Genomic DNA, 13,709 nt, shown 5'->3' with positions numbered 1-13,709 from the left:
GCACCTGGCCAGTGTTCCCTGGAGCCCTATAAAAGACTGGGTGGCAAGCCAGTCTCTCTCTCTCTCCAGATGATAGCACCCCTTTAGTTCAGTTCCCTTTTGTTTGAATTTACACACTCTACAACACCCCACACTACACTTACCACACATCCCTGCATTGCTGACACTACTGATTACAGACCTACACACCTCAAACTCTTGCAAGTATTATGTAAACCTTTTGTTAATAAATTATTGTTACATTTTATACCACTACCACGTGTCCTCCTCAATTTGTCACGGCCCCACAGGCCGGATTGTGACACTGGTGGTAGCACATCAGATATACATGAAGAGTCTTCCTTCCTGATTATAAAATGTGATAATGCTGCGATCATATCAGCAACACATTATAGAAAATAACTTCTGAGTCTTTCGTAGAAGATACAGAGGTAAGGAGGATGGCTGCTTGAACATGAGGCTCCACCAGCACGTTGCCATTTGCTGTTTTAGACCAGTGATATCTGCATGTTATTATGCCCTATGCATGGTCAACACAGAATCCCTGTTAACTTCCCTTCAACTGGATCTTCAAACATTGAATTATTTAATTATACTGAATGGAAAACCTCATTACTTGTGTGCACTCCCGGGCCTACTTACATATTCTCTGATTGCAGGTTGTACTTCCTTCGGGTCAGCTTTGTGGCCTGTTGAGTGAAGTACTCGTGGCGATCGGACTTTTTCCACATATAGTAATACTCTACACACTCGCCCACAGACCGTGTTCGTACCTGGGCAAGGAAAAAGAACATCTTGTGTATGAGATAACATCAAACACCCCTTTACAGAGAAAACAAACCCACACATGAGAGCAAACCCACACACCCAAAAGGTACACTAAATCCAGTTTTTTTAAAAAGGGGAAAAAAAGCTGTATGTTGTTGTAGTACGATCTGAGGGCACAAACCTTATTAGCCTGAATGAGGTGAAAGTTCTTCCCATAAACTCGGTAGCCATGTTCAAAGTTCCTGCACTCCTGTTCGCTCCAGGCACACAGCTCTTCTACAGAACGAGAAGAGGTCAGTGGAGAAACCAGTCCCATAACACAGCCAGTTAAATTTGTGTATAAACATTACATTTGCAGTGCCAAGACAATAGAGTCTACTAGTAAGACACCTGTGGGTGGAATGCGACCTCAGGGTGACATGCAACCTCGCCCTAAAGGGCGAGGTCGCGCCAATTCTTGACCATCTGGCCAACCACAGCGTTTCTCTGACGATTCTAGTTGTTGTCATTCTGGGGGGAGTTTGTTCATGTTTTTGTGAGGGTATCAACCCTAGGAGACACGGGGAGAACATGCAAACTCCACACAGAAAGGCCCTATCGCTCACACCCTAGGTTGGGTTGGCGATAGGGCCTTTCTGTGTGGAGTTTGCCTAAACATGGAGATGTGGTACAGAAGGACTCATATATGGGCATAAAAAGTATGTCATGTGACATCACTTCCTGTACAGACAGTCAGACAGACAGACAGCCATTGACTCCGACCTAACAATGGCTACTGTCTATGACGGTAGTTCCATATGACATCTCCATGTTTAGGCCAAACAGATTCGCTCCATTTCTCCATGTATAGGTCCAAATGCCCAACGTTGAGCTTGACTCAGTCCATTGAGTTGGCCTAACAATGACTACTGTCTATGACGGTAGTCCCATATGACATGATGGAATGGACTTTCTCCATATATAGTGTTCTCCACATCTCCATGTTTAGGCCAAACAAATTTCGCTCCATTTCTCCATGTATAGGTCCAAATGCCCAACGTTGAGCTTGACAACGAAACGTTCTTAACACAGACGCCCCCATATTTACAGATATATATAAAAAGTATGTCACGTGACATCACTTCCTGTACAGACAGTCAGACAGCCATTGTACTGTCTATGACGGTAGTCCCATATGACATGATGGACTGGACTATCTCCATATATAGTGTTATCCACATTTTGTGTAGCCGCCCTGTACAGGAAGTGATGTCACAACTCGCTGACATCACACTGACATCACAGAGGATACGGAAGGAAGGACACTCAAGCGACACGGTTCTTCAGAGTATATGCGACCTTCGGTCGCAATAAGAAGTGATTTTCTTGAAAGTTTGTAAGGAACATTTGTGCATCACGGTCCAAATCTTTTCATGGTGTTATGAATAGCAAACAGTGTGGTATAACAAGTAGAAAGGTACACAACACATTCTTACCACTGAACACTTTCACATTGAAGCGTAATCGTCTAAGGGCCTCCTCTACATTGAAGTTGCATTTCACCAGCTCATACAGAGCCTGAGAGGAAAGACAGAAAGAGAAACAGAATCCGCTTTTTAAGCCATTTATCTGATGCTCCTATCCCGTTACTCGACGATACTACATACAGCATTGACAGAAAAATCCTCAGGGTTAGTTTAACTGAGGATATAAAATGGGTAAAACCCTCCACTGTCAGAGTTAAATTGAGGATTTTGCTGAGTGGACATGTGTTCTTAACATCTATGCATTAATAAGGGTCGCTTTCCTGAGACAATTTTTTCTTCATTACCCACAAATAGAAAAGGAAAAACAAGGCATTGTCTTCTGCCTTTCCTATAGCTGTATGAATCCCATCCTACATGCTGTCCTCCACACAACTTCGTCATGGAACAAAGTTACGTGACATGGACTCATTCTGCATCAGAATGGCCGTGGAGAAGAGCCTTAAGTGACATCACCTGTTCGTTGTCTCGGATGGTGTCTCCTGGTAGACGTGTGCTTGCTGCCCCCTCCTGGCAGCCTGGTATCTGTGCACACAGCAGATACTCCTCCACCTCGTGCACTGGCAGGACCCCGGGACTCCACAGGAGCTGGTCCTCACCATCATGGGCTAGAGACACAGAGGACGAGGCCAGGGCAAGTCTATTAAAATGGTGCTGCCTCTACTAATCATTTACTAAACATAAGTCATTAGAGAGATGTATTACTGACTTTACAGTACATCTTGTTTTACACATTTCTGTTTTGCAGCCAAATTACTGTCATCATATGTTAATAAAATGTTGCTTTTAGCAAGCATTGTGACGTTGTGGGATCACTTCCCAATGCAGAGAATGCACACTTCAGAAAGAGAGCAAGGTTTGGGAGTACTTTGACTTGAAAGATAGGAGCTTTTCATGTACTTCATGTCCAATGTAACGGATGTGAAGGCAAGAGTAACACTGGAGCCTCCCAAAAGCAGCCCCTTATTAATTTCTTAACTGCTAGCAACTGCTAGAGTTGTGATCCCGGCCGATCTGAAAAAACAACCCAGCTCATCACACAAATGAGCGCAATAGACATGCTACCACTGAGATGTGTTGAAAGCAAAGGTTTTAAAAAGAACATCGAGACGGAACACACAGTGCTACCGGGGAGGAAAATGGTTAAGGTGACCTGCTCTTATGGAGCATTTAAATTATGATGTTGTAATTCTCCTATTACTACAGGCACCAGCCTCCTCTGGAATGATGCAAGTCAGGAAGAATGCAAGTTGGAAACGCATACCCCAACCGGTTATGCAACACCCGTTGTACCCATTGCACGTCTGTCTGTCCATAGATATAAAAAGCTAGATACCTCCGCCGCTGCAGTTCATTGGAGCGACATGTAACAACTGGAGGCCGGAAGTCCGGAAAAATCGAGGGATCGGTGCCAGTCAAAGTGACTACTGGCCAATCACAGCACGTCCTTTCCGGGACTTATCAATTCAATTCAACAGAGCTTTATTGGCATGTTTCCATCCAGTTCCGATATTGCACGGCTCAGCTGTTCTTAGAGGCTGCGTACGAAAAGACCCGCCCCCACCTGCCTCTGATTGGCCTACCAAGTTCCGTTTATGTGACGCACGTGGAAGTGGGAAACGATCTCCGAGTCGCGTGAGGCATATGCCCCAGAGACAAAGGAGGCGTCAACATTTCTATCTATGTCTATGTGTCTCTCCATGTCCCTTTTATGCCCATATATGGAGTCCAGGCCAGTCTATATAAAATATGGGGATTTGCAGATTAATCAAAAAGAATTAGAACTGCTTGTCCAACCGACTTCACACCGGGCACTGCACTACGTCGGGTCCTTGGTGACAGGCATGCTGAGTTTTAAGTCGATTGGTCAGACAAGTTCTTGAGATACTGAAATCTGTGCCATGGATGTCACTGAAACACAACCCTAGTTAATTTTTAAATACTGTCAAATTCAGATAAATAATTTGCCAGGCTGGGTAACATGCATGTTCAGAAGGTTACAATCCAAGTAGTTTCCCAACAGCTCTCATGCAAGCTTTTTTACGTGTTGGTTTCCTTCCCCTCTGATCTTTGTCACATAAAAACGTCAGATGCAACTGGCAGTAGAAACACATCCAAATGGGGAGAGGGAGGCCGAGAACCTACCTCTATCCTGATAGGTGTAAGGGCTGATGGGAGGGATTTTGGCTTGGTACATAGAGCCAACCATGATGTCCTGAGGAGAAGACAAAGTCATTCACAAACCATGGCATATGCTACTGGTAAATATATGGATGTATAAAACTAACATGCTGCAGTGCACACACACACACACACACACACACACACACACACACACACACACACACACACAGTACTGTAATGGTAGTGTTCTGATGAGACTAGGGATGGGACGATAAGCGATATTATCGTTTATTGTGATAAAAAACACTTGCGATAATCATATTGTGGAGATTTAATTTATCGTGATATCGTCCTCTGTCGTGCACTGGGATCAATTCACCTTTTATTTGCCGAGCTGCATATCTGCATTATCCGGTACCATTTAAACCCTCTATAATTGGTAAAAGGTACTTATAATATACGTACTTGATAGTCCTTTTTCCACTCTCTATCAAATGTCTTTGCCAAAAGATTGCCGATCTACAAGCTCACAACCCGTCGCAAACGTTCCGCCCCATGATAATGGATTTAGATTTTCGCAATAATGTCGCAAATCGTGATTTCTTTGGTCACAATAATCGTGACGTGACATTTTCATATCGTCCCATCCCTAGATGAGACCACATGTCACAGAGGATCACTAAGTCATCATCAGTGGGTTTATCAAGTTTAGAGTTCATATAGCAGGAGTCTTTGACTCACCTTGCGTCCATCATTGGAGGTACTGGACGCATTAGAGTCATCGTCTGATTCCTCTTCAGAAGAACTGACTAACATGCCTTTGTCTCCACCTAAAAGATGGATGTCACACACGCACACGCGCACACACACACACACACACACACACACACACACACACACACACACACACACACACACACACACACACACACACACACACACACACACACACACACACACACACACACACACACACATTATACTAAGTGCCAATTTGGTAACTTTTCCAAAAGCAGACTTTGAATAAATCAATTCTGAAGAGAAATGTGTAATAATGCATCTGCATATTAAATGTAATGCAAAATAAATATACTGATGATGATCGAATGCCTACAGTGCAACTATTAATTAACAGCTACAAGAATGTATATCATTTAATTACAAACTAAAACTATACTGCAAAACCCTGAGTGATAATTTAACTCAGAGAATGTAAATATTAATGTGAATATGAACCTGTATGGTCACTCTCAACTCTCAAGCAGGTGCAATCTGTGCTTGTAATGTGTTTGGAATTAACATCTGATACACACTAATGCAGCAGTATTGTGTTTGTCTTCACACACCAAAACAAATCTCTCCGGAGAGAGTGGGAATGTTATACTCTTTTACTGTCGATTTATGTATATTATGTCTGGATAAACTCCAGTCCTAATTGAATGCAATAAAGAGATAGTCACTTAAGTAATTAGTGGTTATTATTGAATTCATCTTTTGCTTCAGTCATCAAATCAATTTCTCTTGGCCTACTTTTAGCTTTTTTATTGGATCCTGATAAAAGTCTCAAACCCCCAAAATCCACCAGAATACTGGAAATGACATCTACGCTGTTAAAAAATCCAGGGGGAGGGGACCCCCAGACCACCCGCTTGGGGGCGTGGTCACTAAAACAGGAAAAACTGAAACTCATGCACATTGTGAGATGGAAGACACTCAGGGCCCGTTTACACTTGTGGCCTGTTGAGTGAAGTACTCGTGGCGATCGGCATTTTCGGGGGTTAAAAACGGCACAAAGTGAGACCGGGAATTTTGGGTGGAAAAGCTGACTCCCCTCTCCCCTCGCGTCACTGTGTGAACAACAGAAACGCAAGAAACGACAACACAAGTGGGCAAGCCCCACCCTGCCAGCGTGTGATTGGCTGAAAGACTTGCATGCAGCAGTCCAACGCACTACAGTCCCTTTGAGCCGCATTCGGACGCAGAAGCAGTCCCCTGGTCAAAATGTACTATTCTGTCCATGACGGCACATAACTCGGTAACAGCGCTGAGTCGGCTCATCGGCGCCTGAGACACTACATCATTTCGGCTTCATATGAACGCTGGATAAAAAGCAAAACGCAACGGCGATGTCCCGGAACCTCGCCGTTTTCTCTACAGAGCGTTGCCGTCTAAACGGGGTCTCAGTTTCTGCACCAGAACTCACATTCCGTAAACCATTCCACATAATATGTGGTTACAATTGTGCACCAATTGGTACCGTACCATACCATGCATGCACTGGTAATGGGTTATGATTGGATGATAATGGCCCTGTGCTGGTAGGTTTGGGTTGTTTTGCTTGAGACACTGGGGGATGCAGTGCAGATAGCCGGGGACCCACAAGCCCAAAAGCTCAAGGAATAGGGTAGGACATGTGATTTTCTGCCGTACTTTTTATTTCAGTTTTATCTATTAGTTTGGTCATTAAGGTCCACAGAATGAGAGGCCTGCTCTGTTGGAAACATCGCGAAAAATAGTTATGGCCATTTGTATATTCACTGTCCCATTGACTCCACTAGAAATATTAAAAAAAGAAAAAACATCTGCTTTAAATAGCATGTGAAGGGTCAAACTAGGGCTTCTTCATGATTCTGAATCCATTGCAAGCATTTGTTTTGCATAAAAAACATTGCTTGGGTTGACTTTCGGCAGCCCAAAACTGTGAAAAGTGATGAGTCATCACTTTTGACTGTTTTGGGGGGCTGATGACCCAAGGAATGTTTTTCATGCAAAACAAATGCTTGCAATGGATTCAGAATCATGAAGAACCCCTAGTTTGAAAATCACAGGTCCCCTCCCATTTTGGTGGCTGGGTCCCCGGCTTAGAGGTACAGTGTGTGTGTGTGTGTGTGTGTGTGTGTGTGTGTGTGTGTGTGTGTGTGTGTGTGTGTGTGTGTGTGTGTGTGTGTGTGTGTGTGTGTGTGACCTTGCAGACGTCGGAGCAGTTCAGAGGTATTTGAGGTGACAGAAGGGGTGAGGTCATCGGCAGATGATTCTTCTTCCTCCTCTCCAGGAAACAGATCCTTGGTTATCTGATCCTAACACCGAAGGAACAACAGAACGAGACAGAAAATGCAATATTTAACAAAGAAAATAAAGGTTGTAGGTTTAAGTCACAGAACAGAGGGGATAAACTAGCTGTGGCTTCATGCAGGCTGGAAACATGCACGCATATGCATTTTTCCCCTACTTGTTCTCATGTGTCACTACACTACACTTTACAATTATTATACAAAATGATTAGGCAATTTCTTATTTTTAAGATTACATAAGCATGGAGTATGCATGTTCTCCCCATGTCCCCTAAGGTAGGCACCCTGAAAAACATGCAGTAATCCTGGTCTTTATACTCCCTCCCCCTGTATCTCTGTCTGTCACGCCTGACACTGTGGTTCTATGGGTTTGTCGCTCTGACATCATGCTCTGGCTTCACTGTGATGTCACACTAACAGAATCCCTTTTATGCCCATATATGGAGTTCACTGATGTCATCAATATTAAGCCCATATCTAACAGGACTTCATATGGGAATGCCCAAATATGGCCACATCGGCCATATACCACACTAACGGCTGGTTCTACAGACAGGGAGCTCTATGTGTGGGCATAAAAGTGTATGATGTCAGATGTCAAAGACATCATAGGACTTTCACATAACGAATAACTGAGTAAGCATGTTTGGGCTCTCACAGCCTATCTCCATATTCAGTACATGGATCTCCATATATGGGTACCAGGGGTCTCCATTTATGGGTAACTGGTCCGATATATATCACTGGCCAGATGGCCAAGAATTGGCGTTGCATGTTGCCCTGAGGCGTCTTACTAGTAAGTATATACCGTAGTCTACCAACATGTCATCTCATTGTGTACTAATGCAGAGCATTAGCCAAGTATGGAGGCAGTGCAGCTGTGTGTGTACATGTTGCAGTGACAGGAACAGGAGAAAGAGAGAATGTTATGCAGTGAGTTTTGAATGTTTGCTTTGTAACTTTAGAAATTGTTACTTTTCTCAGAAACTGAGAGGATTACTTCACACTCCTTGTTTGGAAAAGCTTGGTAAAGGAAAAAGCAACTTTGAAATTCACACTTCAGTCATGATATTTGGTCCTGTGCCCATCCATGTTATTCCTATGACGCACTGAAGAAGGTAAATTAACTGGTCGCTGGAATCATTGGTCAGACCAGGGGTTGAAAGGAGTTGTGCAAAGCAGTTAACTAGTGTCCATCACACTCCATTTTCTTCAGCACCAACCTACACACAACACAAGCTGCTGGTGCAGCATGCAGCAGCAGTATGGAAAGAGTATGGTAAGAGGGCAGCTGCCGTACAGCAGATACAAAATAAATAGTGGATCAGCTTGACACCCCTCGTTTACAGTGTAATGTCATTACTGTGGTCAGAAAGGTCTGCACCCGTAACCCATTAACCTGATAATAATATATAGAATCAAAGCATTAGGTTCTTCTAGATCCTAAAGGTTATCTGAAAAACGTATGTTTCTATATCAGTGGTGTGAAGTTTTTCATGTCAAGGACACCTAGAATGATATGTATTTGACCACGGACCCACATCTAAAAATATGTTGTTCCAGGGACCCAGAGAAAGAAAGATTTTAGTTACAAAATGCTTTAAAAATATATATATTCAAGGATTTGCTCAAATTTTCATGATTTTTCAAAAATAGCAGATCTACAAGCTCATACCACGGCACTCGTGCGGCGCCATGAGCTTGTATATCTGCACATTTTTTAGCTAAAGTATAAAATAATGGTTAAAGTGGTTAATATCTAAACGGGCTAAGATACAGCTCTGGGCTCAGTGTGCCCTGGAATGTGGCTCATGGAATGTCTCACCTTGTCCAGTGTCATGTCTGGCAGGCTGGCAGCTAACTGACAGGTGTCCTTGTCTGACTGCAGGAGAGGGTCCAACACCTCGTAGCCATACAGAGCCAGCAGCTCCTCCAGGGGCAGTTCACTGGCCTGACACAGAAAAGACATGGAGAGAACAGAGAAGGAGAGACAAACAGAGGTCATTTTTCAATACCAAGAATGGACTTGTGTCCTTGGGTAGAAGTTAACTTTGGGTTAACATTCTTTCAAGTACTGTACATAAGAGCAAAAATGTAGCCTTCTTGGCTCTAGTTTGAAACAGACTTGTTCTTGAAGTCACGTAATCGCCCACTGCAACTTGCAGCTCTAATGAGCCGTGTGTGTTTCAGTCAAAACAGTGACGCCTCACATCTTCAAAAACCTTTGTAGCACATTTTCAAGAAGGCTTTATCTTTATAAATGAACCACAGATTTGAAGATTAAACAACACAATTCTTGGCTAAAGAATTAATTTACAAATCCTAATTTTCTCCTCCACCATTTCAGCAGGTTGATGTGAAATGCATTCTGGGACACTTGTCTGTCCCCAGTCCACACAAGTCACCTCCCAATGTTTCCCTGACAGAGTGGGAGGATCACGTTCACATGTGGGCATTTGGACAGAACTTAGCTAGATGCAAACTTTTGAATTGGGAAAGTACTTGGGCTGCAGCTGATGATGTTTCAGTTCAGGGGCAAACAAGTACAGACGAGTGCAGATATTGAGAAACGGCCAGAGACAGAAGGCTGGCTTTTTACATTATTATTGTTCTATGAAATACTCTCTGCTTTGCAATACAATACAAACTAAATGACTCAATACAAAACCTTTTTTCGCCAATGTCATAGCAAAGTTTGAGCATGTAAATAGTAATACAATTTAGAACTTACTGCGTGGGATCGAGCAGTCATCTTCATGGGGTGACTGTGTTTGGCCGTTGGGCTCTTCTTATCCAACTCTTCTAAGACCTAACGGGACTTCTGCTGCGGTTGTCGAGGGACCTCATGCTGTAGCTCTGCCTCAGGTTCTCCACTAGAGCCCTGCTGCATTGCTCCGCTCTAGAACCCACCCAACCAACTAGAACACACAATTCCACATACAGAGTATTATACACATGGCCACTTAAAACATATCAAACATGGTGACAAAGTAAACCACACAGATCCACACGTGCAAGCAGGCCACACACAGGAGCATGCACGCACGCACAAGCACACACACACACACACACACACACACACACACACACACACACACACACACACACACACACACACACACACACACACACACACACACACGCAATGATGGACTAGAGTGGCTGATCCCTGCTCATCTCATTACAGATCAGCTGACTCCTGACCCTGAAAGCCACAACTATTGAGTGGTGCTAACTACCCCTACATCTGGCTTTATCTGTACATAATGTCCCACACTTGGTTCATTGGCCAAGCTTCACGGGACGCTTAATGAAATGAATTCATGAAAAGCACCGCTCACTTCACACTGACTGGGTGTGATTTTTCAATTGCTGACACTCAACATAAATATACATTTTCATGGACAATACATTTGCATCTTACATTTGAGGCTAAATCACTTCAGAAATTCGTCTTAAATCTTGCACGGTTTGAATATATCCTAAAATGTCAACTTAAGACAGTAAAGTTTAATATCAAGGATTTAGAGGCAGGTTAATCCCACTAAAAGGCCACACAGGGCGTCAACACCCATTAAGTTTGCTTAAATGTATCAAAAGCTTGTAGCCTATCTCGAACAACTTTATATACAGCTGCTACACAGCCTACACATGAACAAAAACGTGATAAAAAGTAATGTTAAAATAATAAGTGGTCTCCCTCGCCCACCCCACCTCGGGCACTGTCTCTGTGTCTGACCAGTGGCGCTTTCCTGTGACTTGGTGCTGAACGCCGCTTCCTCCCTCTGCTCTGACTCACTACAAGTCTTACGAGAAGGAAATAGTTCTCAATGTTTTCGAGCACATTTCACAAAGCCGGCCAGAGTAAACCCGCACAAAGTCGGACACCGAACTCAACTTTCCAATCAACCCACTTTGTCAGCGGGGCACACCTGAAACAGTTCAGCACCTCTAAAAGAAGCCGACGGACTCCCTATTGTTTTCTCCAGCTTTACTATCAAGGCAGGGGAATGGCTCTTTAAAGCGGACGAACGAACGCGGAGAGAGAGGCGATACGGTGGAGAGATTCTCCATTTCTCTTTGCTCGGTTATATCCCCGATCGCCCCCTTCCACCCGTCGTTGACCGGCGGGTATAATTATCAACACACATGTGTACAGTCTGGGGTGACACGAGGTGTTAAAAGCGTTCGGTTTCTCTTATCGTTTGCTCATTACATTCCTCATTTCGCTCACTTACCTCCGCCATTCCGGTTTCTGCGCAGGCTCCAGTGTTGCCCGGATGTTGTGTGTGGCTCTACACTGCTGTAGCTGTAGTGCAGTGCTTCTCAAACTTTTTCATGTCAGGGACCCCCAATTTGACACTTATTAGCCCGCGGACCCCCATTTGAAATATATGCCAGGGAGGGACCCCCTTAAGAGAAGATTTTTTTACGGCTCTAGCATTGATTCCCATGAACCATTTTAATTTCAAGGACCCCCCATTTAATGGAAAAGGCATTTCTATCTCTGAGACCCCAATTTATATTGTAAAAGCAATGTTAATTTAACTCTGAGGGTGTACAAATTATGCTGGTTCATTTGGTTCCATTTGTACACTATGAGTTACATACCCATAAGGGTCCATTTGGTTCCTATAACTATCATTTAGCTGGGGACCCCCTAGAACTCCCCCAAGGACCCCGGGAAGTACCCGGACCCACTTTGAGAACCAATGCTGTATAGGCTACAGAGCTGCTCGTGGATTATTACCACGTTTCACTATTAGCCTACATACACTGGATTACATGAGCAACATTATGTGGAATAAAATTGTGGCTTTTAATTCACAACACTGGATAATGTCTCAGACTTTTCAAATAATTAATTCTTAACTAATTAGAAGTTTATTTGAATAAAGCTATGGCCTATAATACACGTTTTAATGTTTTTCTAATGCAATAACCTAGCCAAATCTGCATTAAAAAATACTGTCAACAGACCAATCAAATTGCCCTAATTAAAGGCAATTAGACAACACTGAAAAAAATCTACTTCCTGGATAAACACAGTGAGAAGGACAGGCAGCATACAATAAGTAATAGGTGGAACAACATATATATTTTCAAACATACAGTGAGACTGAAGCTTGAACACATGTCTCATGTGAATGAGGGAGGGGACAGGATATGGCCAAAGCAGATAAAGATAGTCTGCATGTGACGCTTGTAGCCAATAAAAGCTTCTTTGACTGTCAAGTACACTGTACATCCAGAGATATACAGTAGCAGCAGAAGGAGACAGTAGCTACAAATGTTACCCATACATAGGCACATGATTCAACAAGAATGTTTCAGTAACATAATGTAGTGTCTAATGTCTATTTCATTAAATGTAGCCTATATGACCACACAGTATTGTATGTATGTGTGTGCGTGCGTGTGTGTGTGCGTGCGTGTGTGTTTGTATTATACATATAGATACAGGTATGTCCCTCAGAGTAAGTTTGACAAGTGGAACAGGGACATAACCAGAGAAATATAGTAAAGTGCACCCACAACATTTACAGAACATAACACCAGTAAGACGCCATAAGGGCGAGAAGCGCACATGGGCATGTGCACATGGGCGCGTGCACATGGGCGCTTTGGCATGTATAGTTTCCCATTCTGCTGAGCTTGTCGAGTCATCACTGTGATAACAGGTCAGCAACCAATCATCAAGGACGATGATACACGAAAGAAGAGCTACGGTATATCCATATATGGAGTCAGTGAGGTCAGCAGAGGTATTGACCAGCTCCATATATGGAGATCTAGGTGATGATCCAATCGTTTCCATGTATGGATATTATCCAGGGTTTGATGAGATCAGTGTCGTGATCTTCATATATGGAGATCCAGGTGATGATAGGTCTTGATTTGCAAATGAATTCTGCATCCATATATGGGCATTGCCAAATATGGGCATTCCCAGATATTCCCATATACCGGTATACAGAATTAATTTGCAAGTCATGTCGTGCAACCACTGGTTAGACTGACACAATATGTCCATACTGTATTCTGTATATGGGCATGGGGAAATCTTGCTCTTTCGAACGACCATCATTTCGACAACGGAGCGTCGGAAGGGTTCGTGACTCACCCCACGCAGGTTAAGGTTAGGGTAAGGGTTAGGTTTGGGTGTCGAAAAGATGACACATAGAAACAGTGAAACGCTCCCTATGGGCATTCCCAGATATGG

This window comes from Nannobrachium achirus, assembly GCF_963921795.1.
Source record: "Nannobrachium achirus genome assembly, chromosome: 1".
Taxonomy (NCBI): Eukaryota; Metazoa; Chordata; class Actinopteri; order Myctophiformes; family Myctophidae; genus Nannobrachium; species Nannobrachium achirus.
The sequence above is the reverse complement of the archived record's forward strand: the minus strand, read 5'-3'. Positions refer to the sequence as shown.